Consider the following 12,062-nt stretch of genomic DNA (forward strand, 5'->3'; position numbering starts at 1 on the left):
ACAGCAAAGTTGGTAAAACTCTAATTTAATGCTTTAGCTCTACTAAAAGACTCATTGTAAAATCTCTATGACATAGTTTTTAATGAAGAATACTTAGTTACTGCCATGATTTTTTTTCCATTTACTTCATGAAGACAGTTAAGGTTCAATATAAATTCAAACTCATTAGCTCAATACTGTCTCGATCTTGAAGTAAATTGTTCAGAAGTGGGTAATGAAAACTCAATTCAAATTCTTCAGCAATCAAACAAAGCAATTTTATTAAACAATGAAAAGAATCAATTAAAATGGATATCTTTATTATCTTTATTATTTTACAAGAAACCATGACAGCTTTTGGTTTAAAAAGAGTTTATAGCTTTATACAGAAATGACTCACATAAAAGAAATTTCTTCAGGCTGCTCCTACACTGTCATATAAAGGTTCACTTTTATATTTGCCAATTTATACACTTTAGTTCTTTACTCATGACTTTTTTGACACTTATACCAGTCAAATATGCAAAAATTGTTCACAAGTGAATTTTTCAAATGTATAATGTCAAGATAATATGAGAAAAAATTTCAGACATCTTCATTTTTATTGCCTTTATTAAAGTATGTGCAAACTTTATTATTACATATTTAATCCATATAATCTTTGAAATTAAGATGCAAAACATTAAGGTAACTTTAAGATGTGATATTAAGTAATCAAATCACTTTGAAATCAGATAATAGACAAAACATTACCTATGTTCATATCTGTTTTGCATAATAGCATACAAGTCCTTTTGTATGTAAATATTCATCAGCCACATGTGAATTTTCCATAACACATTTCTAATACTAGATTGTATTTCTCGCTACCTAGAATGCTCTTAGCCATCTCAGCCAATCATCATTTGTTAAATCCTCATGATGTTAGCTCATTTGGGTAATAAATAGAGCAAACAGTTAAGAAACTAAGTCTGATGAAAAATATACAATATATAACCAAGTCATCTGTAAGTGATTTTTGCATTATTTATAACACCCTCTTCTCTATTAGCATGGATAAATAAGAAATTAAGAAGCTATTTCAGAACAATATGCTCATAGTTATTAAATATAGAATTTCAAGTGTTTTGTTTAAGAAAATATATATCAAAATATAAGCCAACATATCGATATTTGCCTTTACACAAACATACACAATATATACCCCAAAGATATTTACTATTAAAACTTCTAATGACAGCAGCAGATTCAGTAAATTATAAAAATTCTAATATTTATTAAAGGAAGATAGAAATAGTAAATAACTGATTCACATCTCCTCTTCAAATCTTGTATAGCCAATACTGTTTGGTTTTTTTTTTTTTTTTTTTTTTTTTACTTTACAGTAGAAGAAGATGAATTTGATATAGCCGGGATATCTTCAAACAATACACTCTATAATAGAGGGTTGAAGTGTAGATAAAACTGAAAACTATTCTAAAAATGGAAAATGGTAAAGAACCAAAGAAAATAGTCATGAGCTCTTGAAAAGATTCAGTGCACCAAACTGAGAGTCCATGACCGAGTTTTAATATTGTGAGGTGGGCCCAAGGGCAGAGAGGATCTCCCAGACCTAGTCCTAAGTGCAGACAGCACAGAAGCACTGGCTAGACAACACCACAGGTGTGAGCAGACGCAAACCAGGAACAGCAGATACCAAGCAGTTGTTACATGACAAAATCAGGTGATGAAACCTTATGCACCATCAAACCCACCTACTAAAAGTATGGTATAATTGTGGCAGGGTAAAAATTAACAAATATATGGTCTCTTAGCAGCCAGCTCTAAGTGAATACATGAATGTAAGAAGGAAAATTAAAATTAACACCTAATTATCAATTTTGTCTCCAGCTAAAAACTGCTAATTATGCATTTATATGAACCTGAAACAATTTGTTTACTCTATCTACTTAATTATACCAGTATTAAATCAATAATTACATCCTGAAATATATGGAACTGATGGTAGAAAGTGATTGTATTTAGTGTTCCTTCTGCATAAAGTATGTGTATTCCTCAGAGACAAACAAGATTATCTTAAGATGTAGTATAACTGTAATTCAAATATGTAAGGATTGGATGTGAGAGACCCTCTCTCCCCTCGGTCCCTCCCTGTCCCAGTATTAAACCATAGTTACAGATTTTTGAAAACATAAGCAGCTTGAAGCATTATATTAGCTTTTTCACAAGCTTGGACAGGTTTCTTTGGTTTGTTCCCATTTTATGTTTTTACTGTATTATATAATATACATTTTATGATGGATAAGGTTTTAAACAGAAAATATACCCATAAATTTTGATTCATACTATAATGGTAACCAGGTGTGTGTGTGTGTGTGTGTGTGTGTGTGTGTGTGTGTGTTGCTGAGGATTAAATCTAAGAGCATTCTACCTCCAAGCTAACCCTCAGCTCTATTTTTTTATTCTTTATTTTAAGACAGGGTCTTACTAAGTTTCAGAGGGCCTCACTAAGTAGCTGGGGCTGTCAGCAAACCTGCTCTCCTCCTGTCTCAGCCTCCCAAGTACTGGGATTACAAGCGAGCTCCACCATCCCCAGCGGTAACCAGACTTTTTTTAATAGTTAGAAATGATGGGTTACAAATATAAAATGGTCCACTTTTTCCTCTGATTACTTCCTTCAAACATTTTTTGTCAAGACTCCCTTTTCTGCATCTCAATAGCTTTATACGGGTTTTCAGCATAATAAATTTATTCTCCTTAAAACTCATCTCTGCTTCCAGAATTGATGGGCCAAGGAGCTTGTTTAGACTGTCATCCAACTTGGCTTCCTCTTCTTTTTTCAGGTAGCAGAATAACGGTCTCCCCAGATATCTCCTTCCTAAATTCTCCAGGCACTGCAATTTTGGTGGCTATGTGTAACAGGTCATTGATATCTTCAATGTAGCAGTTGCCTAAATGCAAAGTATCTCCTCAGAGTACTGTGTGGTCCTTTAAAGAGGGCATTACAGAATAATCTGCTAGCTGCCCAACTCTCTGACAAGGAAAATCTTCAGTTTTGTGATCCTTTAATCCCCTTAAACGCCCACTGCCTCTTGATACAAAAGCCCTTTTTCTGGTGTAGGTCCTATTGATCTGATGATGTCCCCTCATCCCCTCTCTTCACCCTGCTACCTTTCCCAGAGCCTTTCTACCACTGCTCAATATGTCCTGAAAACTGATTGATCCACAGCTCACACCAAAGTAGAAATATGGCTATGAAACAAAGTGTAGGCATTTGCCATCCTTGAAGAATTCTCTTGGAACTCTGACCCCTTTACCTTGGCCTTGAGGAAGCTCCTCGGGTAGAGATTATGAAGGTGGCCCTGCTCAGTAGACACTGTCTCTGTGCTGAAATGATTTCTTTAAATCCCTACAGTGGTCCTCTATGATAGAGATAGACAGTGTTCTGGAGTCTAGAATAATAGTTAGGATGGCAATGCTGGTTCACGTGTTGTTGGTAGTATTGCTTGTGTATGACTTTCTTTAAAATGAGGAGTACCTGACACCTTTTGTTTTTGTGGAGGTGGGGGCTACAGTAAAAGATCTTTTTTTTTTTTTTTTTTTTGGTGATACTGGGGGTGGAACCCAGAGGCTTTCTCCCTCCAGGCTATACTCCCAGACCTATTTTCTATTTTATTTGGAAACAGGGTTTCACTAAGTTGCTGAGAGCCTCACTAAGAAGCTGAGGCTGGCTTTGAACCTATGCGATCCTCTGGTCTCAGGCTCCCAAGCATAAGGATTACAAGTGTGCGCCACCACGTCCAGCGAGGAAAAGTCTTTTAATACCTTATTACATAAGCATATTCAAAAGAACCTGTAAAAAATATGGCTGTGATAAATCAAATTTTAGCAAACTAGTTCTTATACATAAACTACAATAAATGGAAAGAAAAGTAAATTTTTAATATTGTCATTTAACAAATTAACTTAAACTTTAAATTATTGAGATAGGTGCTCAGAGAAAAAAGATTACTATGAATTAGACAACTGAAGAATGTTTAAATGAAAAGTTAATTATATAAAGAAAAATGATCATTTTGATTTTGAAACAGTATTTTTAGGTAGGAAAGAAAATGGTAAATGTTTAGGGGAATAATAGCATTAGTTTAATAAGAAGTCCCCAAATTTTTAGTGTGTATATATGTACAATCCTAAACCAAACATATATTTTTGTTTAATTAATTTTTTTCATTCTTACATGTATCTCACAAGGAATATGTTCCCAAAGAGAACACATGAAGTTTGGATAGAATGCAAGTAAAATAAGAAAAAAGAAATAGGGTGACCTATAGACAGGATCTCATTTAAATCATCATGCATTAAAAGACTAAGAGTATATCAAAATATTATCACATATATGTATACATACATATGAATTTAAAATGCATATATACATACATATATACCTAGGCAACATGCAACTTGTTGCTCTCATTTTCCCACAGGCTGACCCCATAAAGGAGCAAATCGCAGGGGGACTGACGGTCACACCACTGCTTAGTGAGTGACACTGATAGATTGTGACAGGAACCTGACATTGTCAAGATTTGTTTACAATGACAATGATGGCAGGCACAGGCACTTGCTCCATTCCATCGGAGACCACTTAGAAGGATGTCAACTCCATCGTAACAATGGGAACAGGAGCACTAGGCAAAAGCAAACGCTAGTCACAGGTGCTACAGGCATGCAGCTGCGCCCGAGGAAGCAGCATAAAGAAGTTGTCTTGTAGGCATTCAGTTCAACTTGATATAAAATGATATAAAATGACATCAGAAACATCAGTTATTTTGCGTGAAAATTAGAAATAGTCCTTTCATAAAATATATAACATCATCTTTACATTTTGCAGTTTTTTGGGGTTTTTTTCATGTTGAAGGGGGTTCTTTATTTGAGCCCAGTTGTAGCTGCTTTAGCATACACAAATGCTGAAATCCTCTGGAGTTTTGGCTAGACTTTATCAAATTGTTTTATACACACGTGAAAAGAAGAGATCTTTTTAACTTTTAAATTTATCTTATTTTAACTGACAAATAGTAGCTGTACATGTTATATACTTATAGAGTACAACTGAAGTTTAAAAGTGTAATTATTTAGGAGCACAATTTTTTTTTTCTTCTTTTGGTGGTACTGGGGTTCCTGGAAGCCGTTCTACCTCCAGGCTACGCTCCCAGACCTATTTTATACTTTTTTTTTTTTTAATTTGGAAACAGGGTCTCTGAAACCAGAGTGGCTGGCTTCGAACCTGTGCAGTCCTCCTATCTCCGCCTCCCAAGCGCGGGGATTACAAGCGTGCGCCACCATGTCTGGCTTAGGAGCACAATTTAAACTAAAATGTTTTCGTTCCTTTTTGGAAGCTATACTGGCCTCTCTCTCTCTCTCTCTCTCTCTCTCTTTCTCTACATATATATATATATATATATATATATATATATATATTGCATTAAAAGACTAAGATAATATTAAAATATTATCACATATATGTATAAATACATATGAATGTAAGATATATACATATATACATACCTAGGCAACATGCAACTAGTTGCTCTCATTTTCCCTTGTGGATATATATATACACACACACACAAATATATATATATATATATATGTGTGTGTGTGTATATATATATATATATATATATATATATATATATACACACACACATCTTATTTGGTATTACAAGATAATGCCCCCACATAGGTAATTTCCAAACCCCAAACTGTACATTTGTACTCATATCATGTTTGCTTTGGAAGTTCTGGGGACAAACATAACTGCTTGATTGTTGTGTAACCAATATTACTTGGCCTAACTGTTGACAAATTTGTTTTTCTTGAGAGAAATAATAGCACTGCCATGAATTCTGACTGTCCTATTACCAATAAATATATTATACCATTTAGGAAAATTAGCTACTTTCTCAGCAATAATTAAATTGATTTTTTTGCTACCTATTATTTACCAAACATTTCACTGTGCTACCTGAGTGTCAAACATTTGCTAATTAGAAATTTGAAACTCTTGCCGTAGAAGGGGACTTCCATTTTGTCTGTATTTTATTTTTAATACAGAGCTGTTTCATTTTTTATAAAATGATGATAGTATAATACAGGGTGCTATTAAGGTTCATGGTCTCATCAGAACTCTGCTAATCTAAATTTCTTTACCTACTTGAAATATTTCTATTGCCCTATATACTCCACAATGTTGCTGAAAGTAGCAATAAGTTAACACACTGAAAGCAGTGACACATAAAATAATGGAAACTGAACTGCTTATTTAAACATTGCGCTTGAAAATTATTTACCACAGCTAATGATTGTTGAACTTAGAAGAATAAGAAGTAAATAGCAAAATCAGAGCTGACATTCAAGTTACTAATGCCAGAAGGAATATATTAAAAGATACCTAGCAAATAGGCAGACATTATTAAATTATATTTTTATCCTGAGGTTATTTGGAGAGTTATGGAAAACAGAAACCGCACTGAGAAATTTAAAATAGACAATAGTTTCAGTTTATTATTATTTTTTTTGGTGCTGGGGGTGGAACTCAGGGGCTTTCTACTTCCGGGCTATCCTCTCAGACCTATTTTCTATTTTATTTGGAAACAGGGTCTCACTAAGGTGCTGAGAGCGCCACTCAGTAGCTGAGGCTGGCTTTGAACCTGTGCGATCCTCCTGTCTCAGCCTCTCAAGCACTGGGATTACAAGCGTGCGCCACCACGCCCGACCATCAATTTAAATATCTTTGATTTTAAGCTCCTGAAAATTATTTGGATGAATTACTTTGAAACCAATATTTTATGTACTTCCCTTTAGGCCACATCAAGTTCCAGAAATTTTTGATCCAACTTAAAATAAAAGTAGAAGCATTATTATAAAGATAAAAGGTCAAATACTATATTAGCAAAAGAAAGAGATAATTATATCATAAAATATTTGGCCTTTGATGCTGCTGTTGTTTGTGGATTCATTAGCACCCAGCTCTAAGTGTTAACCAGGTAAAATAGGTCCCCAAACAAAACCAATAAATGAAGGCTTGGAGTAGGTAAATGATGCATAGGAGTCAGTATAGGGAAATAAATACTAGCTGGATTAATTTGTATTAACTAAGTTTGTTTGAGTATGTTATTAATATGAACTATAAGCTAATTGTGAGTAAGAGATAAATAGCTTTATTTAGTGGAAAAAATATCGAAAGATATTAACAGTGCGAGTAGAATAGAAGGATAATTCTATTACAATGAATTATAATTAATTATAATGAACTATGTAGAAATGATCATATCAGGTACATATCCAAGATTTCTAATATAAAGTATAATCATACATGTTTTAAAAATAACAAAGTTTTGTGCAATGTATTTATGCTATTTAGGGGGGGCAGTATTAGAAATGGAACCCAAGGGCATTGTACCTCTGAGCTACACTCCCAGCCCTATTTTTTAGTTGTCTTTTATTTTTGAAACAGGGTCTTTCTGAGTTGTGAAGGGCCTCATTAAGTGGTGGAGACTGTCCACAAACTGTGAACTTCCCATCTCTGCCTCCCGAATGCTGGGATTACAAGCATGTACCACTTTTATGCTTTTATGCTAATTTTAATTTGTATTTTTAGCCTTTCTATTTACCAGTGTCAATAAGTTTATCTACCTTTCCCACTTTAACTGATCAGATTATTTTTATTAGATACAGAAATGAACCAGAAGTTATTTTCTTTACAGATTTTGTAACTTCCCTATTGATTTACAATCACACCAAATAAAATTTCAAGGCATACTTTCTATACTGTTAGTAATCAATTCAAGATAAACAATATTAATTTTATATACAGGTGATCATGACAAGTTAATATCAGTTTTATTTCCTTTAATTCATACGATATTTTCAGCTTCAATGATATATGTTGAAAAAAGATCTTCTTCTAATTGGAGGCAAAATTGCTATTGAGTTTTCCAAAATATAAAATAAAATATTCATAGATGGCATGGCATGCTCATGGGAATTATCTTGATATTTCTCATATGTATGGATCTAAGTGTTAAACCACCTCCACTCTAGACCTGGTTGGCATAGAAGAATAATATTATCAGCTAGTTGTATAAGCCAGAAACATAGAAATCCACCTTATCTCTTTCTGCTGTGTGCCACCAGTGTTCAATTTCTTTTCTTGTCCTATTGATTTTGTCTATGCAATTTATCTTTACTCTGTTTTATCTCAGTTTCTGTAATCAGTTTCAAGAACCATCATTACCTAAAAGCACAAATCTTATACTGTCACTCTCATGCTTAGAGATCTTCAATAGTTTCCATTGTTATTAAGAGAAAAATTCCAAAATTGGGGGGGCCCTAATGTAAGCTCCACATGGTCAGGCCTATGTCTCTTGTTGTTATTGTGTCCACAGTACTTAACAAGATAAACTTCTCAGTCAGTTCTTGAGCTGAGAGCTGCAAATCTTGACCAGTTCTTGCATTCATGTGGTAAACAACAATATGCATTCAAAAATAAGGTAAGGCCTCTGTTACTAAGATGCTTCTACTGTGAAAGAAGTACAAACAAAGAGCATGTATTTGCATGTTTTTTTTTTTTAACTCGCTGGAATTAAAGATAGGGAAGATGAAGAACAGCAAATGTGTTTGAAATTTTGGAAATTAACTTTGTAGAGGTTGACAACCAGCAGCTGAAAATATGAGACTGAACTCTGGGGAGAAAGCAGATGTTTAGAGAAGGAGATTTGGAAAGCATTAGTTTTATAGGTGTTATTCCCCTTTACTTCACTTCAAATTTTAGAAAGTTGTGATATTTTCAGGGAGTAAAAAAAATATAATTTCTACTCTAAGTATATTTCTTCTATAAGTCATGAAAGAAATGTCAAATGAGCCCGGATAGAGTCTTTTCAAAAATCTAAAGGTGATAAGCAAAAATAATCAAATTTTAGTTTCTGACTTCTACAATTTAATAAGTTATGTAAATTAAAATACATTCTTAACAAAAAGAGTAGCGTTAGTCCATTTTTATAATTTCTCTAATTCTTCTAAGCTAAAACATTATTTAATAAGATAATCAACATGAACACGCAGATGTCTAACAGATCTTGAGTCCTCTATTAATACTGAATAAAATGATTTATAACATTACAATTGGATTTAAGCATTTATCAATCCCAACTACTACTTAAAGTAGATAGCCTAAACAGAGACAGAAAACAAATACACACAACTAAGCATAATTTGGGAAGGTGCCATTAATTCAACTTGAAATGTGATATTTAGTTATGATATTCAGTAATTGCAGTCTCTCTCAACATTAAGGAATAGAGGCAGCTTTAGAGAGAATGCATAGGTATAGAGAAGAGCTCAACACATTTGAAGGACCACTGAAATAATATTATATTATAGTGTAGATTACACGCAGATGGCTGACTTGTTGAAAGCTGCTGTTTATATGAAACCAAATCATTCTTCCCAGAACTTCATTTATACATGTGAAGAAATTCTCCTAAAGCACTTTCATCAGTGTTTCTTGGACAAAGGAGGAGGAGGTTTTCAAGGTCAAAATGACCAATAAAGTTCTCATTGCTGGCAACAGGAAAAACACTTACGAATATTACAAGTAATATAGGTAATTTCATTTTTACCTTTGTACTTCAATTTGAGAATTAAATATAAGCTTCTGTTGGGGGAGGGGTGATAGATACTAGGGACTGAACCCAGGGGCATTCTACCTCAGAGCCACACCCCAGCCCTATTTTTTTTTTTTTTTTGAAACAGCATCTCGCTAGTTTGAGGAGAGTCTAAGTTGCCAAGGATGTTCTTGAGCCTAAGGTCCTCCTGTCTCAGCCTCCCAAGTGCTGCAATTACAAGGATGTACCTCCATGCCTGGCTCATAAGCACTGATTATTTTTCTAAACAATAAATGATTACAATATTCTTTTGTAGATTTTTATACAATGTGAATTAGAATGAGAAAACGGTTAGAAAACTATTTTAAATACTTATTTTCTGACATTATAGGTCCGTATGAAGTGAAATTGAAGCCTACTTACCCAGTTATTTTTAATTACCTAGTGTAGTTTTTATAGCCAAAGATGATCAATGAAGAAGGTAAGGAATTATGTTACCTACCTAAGGTCACACAGTGACTCAGTGTCATAATTAATTGATAAACAGGTCTTAAGTTCTTTGTATTTTTTATTTTTTTTGCAGTACTGCGGATTGAACCCAGGACATTCTACCTCTTAACTATACCCCAACCTTATTTTTTTTAATTCTTTATTTAGATACAGGGTCTCACTGAGTTGCAAAGGGCCTAAGTGGCTGAGGCTGTTCGCAAACCAAGATCCTCCTGTCTCAGCCTCACAAATGCTGGGATTACAAGTGTGCGTCCCCAAGCCTGGCAGGTTTTAAGTTCCAAAGGAAGGAAGGAAAGCCAAGGTGGTATTTGGATAAATCAATCGCATTCACTTTTTTTATTCTACAAATTTTCCAGCATCAAAATTCAAAAGGCAAAATGTTGGTTAAAATATAAATGTTGGCCGGGTGTGGTGGCGCATGCTTGTAATCCCCACGCTTGGGAGGCTGAGACAGGAGGATCATGCAGGTTCAAAGTCAGCCTCAGCTACTTAGTGAGGCTCTCAGCAACTTAGTGAGACCCTATTTTCCAACTAAAATATAAAATAGGTCTGGGAGTATAGCCTGGAGGTAGAAAGCCTCTGAGTTCCACCCCCAGTACCACCCCCCCAAAAAAAAAATATATATATACACATATGTGTGTGTGTGTGTGTGTGTGTGTGTGTGTGTGTATAATGATAAAATTACTATCTTTTCTAAAATGAAATCAGGATTTTGAAATTATCTTCAATTTAAAGTAACAACTACCAGGACCATCATTATCTAGTAATAATAATCACAAAACTATTTTTATTTTAAATTTTCTCCATTAAAGATAAATATTCCTATTAAAATAATTATTTTTAGCAGGGCCCTTAATTATTGAATGACAAGTAGCCATCTGATTATAAAAACTCTTTTTAGTAAAAAATAACTTATTTTCCATTGTAATCACAAAATGTGCTATAAATGATTTCAGCATTTCCTCCAATATTAAAATATCATGCCTTGTCTACTTTTTGCCAATTTCTACCAAATGCATTCTCTTACATCATTCTATTAGGGAATGCTAGCACCACTGTCCACAGTACACAGATGTCCACTCTAGGTGTATTTGGCCTAAGTCTTGAGGTCACCTAGATAAAGGTATCTCGTTAAATTTTCAGCCATTGTTGTTCTTAATTAAATGTGTTTAAGACATCAGTAGCTTACACTTAGCTAATTAAATATGAATTTAAGAACTTCCTTTGGTCCAAATGGTCATACAGAAATTATTATTTATTTATTTTATTTATTTTTTATCTTTTACTTTTTGTGGTATTGGGGATCCTGGAAACCCTTCTGCCTCCGGGTTACACTCCCAGGCCCATTTTTTATATTTTTATTTGGAAACAGGGTCTATTAAGCCAGCATGGCTGACTTCGAACCTGCGCGATCCTCCTGTCTCCGTCTCCCAAGCGCGGGGATTACATGTGTGGCCATCACGCCTGGCTATTTTTTTATTTTTTAAGTTTTGAAACTTTGCTCTATTGGTTTCCCATGGAAAGTTGCTTTGACAAACCATGTTGCAAACGCTGGATAAAGAGCAATGTAAGAAAAACAAACAGATAAAACTCTGAATGCTCATGTTAATATACTATTCGGGAGGTGGTTGGTAACACTGAACCAGTAAGTTAATAAGCAGCCTGGTATATTAACTGAAGTCCTAGCCACAGCCACAAGGATTACCGAGAATTTTACATGTATTTGTGCCGTATCCTTTTAAATGGTTAGGTAAGCCTTAATTAGAGGATGGCACCATCAGGTATGATCTCTTCATTTTACAGCAGAGGAGACTGAGGTTTAGAGCAATTACACCCTTGAAGTCACATAGCTCTTAGGAAAGGATCAACTAGTGGCATGAACCGTGGCCCTGAATCCTTTCCACTCCA

The 12,062-nt window shown here is 34.3% G+C and overlaps 1 protein-coding gene across 5 annotated transcripts in view; it reads right to left on the reverse strand.

Moving 5' to 3' along the window:
* DACH1 (dachshund family transcription factor 1) overlaps window positions 1-12,062 on the reverse strand; it is a gene marked incomplete at both ends in the record, with an annotated part of 402,920 nt that overhangs the window by 125,817 nt on the left and 265,041 nt on the right. The gene's annotated exons all lie outside the window — the stretch shown is intronic.

This window comes from Muscardinus avellanarius (assembly GCF_963383645.1).
Source record: "Muscardinus avellanarius genome assembly, chromosome: 2".
NCBI lineage: Eukaryota > Metazoa > Chordata > Mammalia > Rodentia > Gliridae > Muscardinus > Muscardinus avellanarius.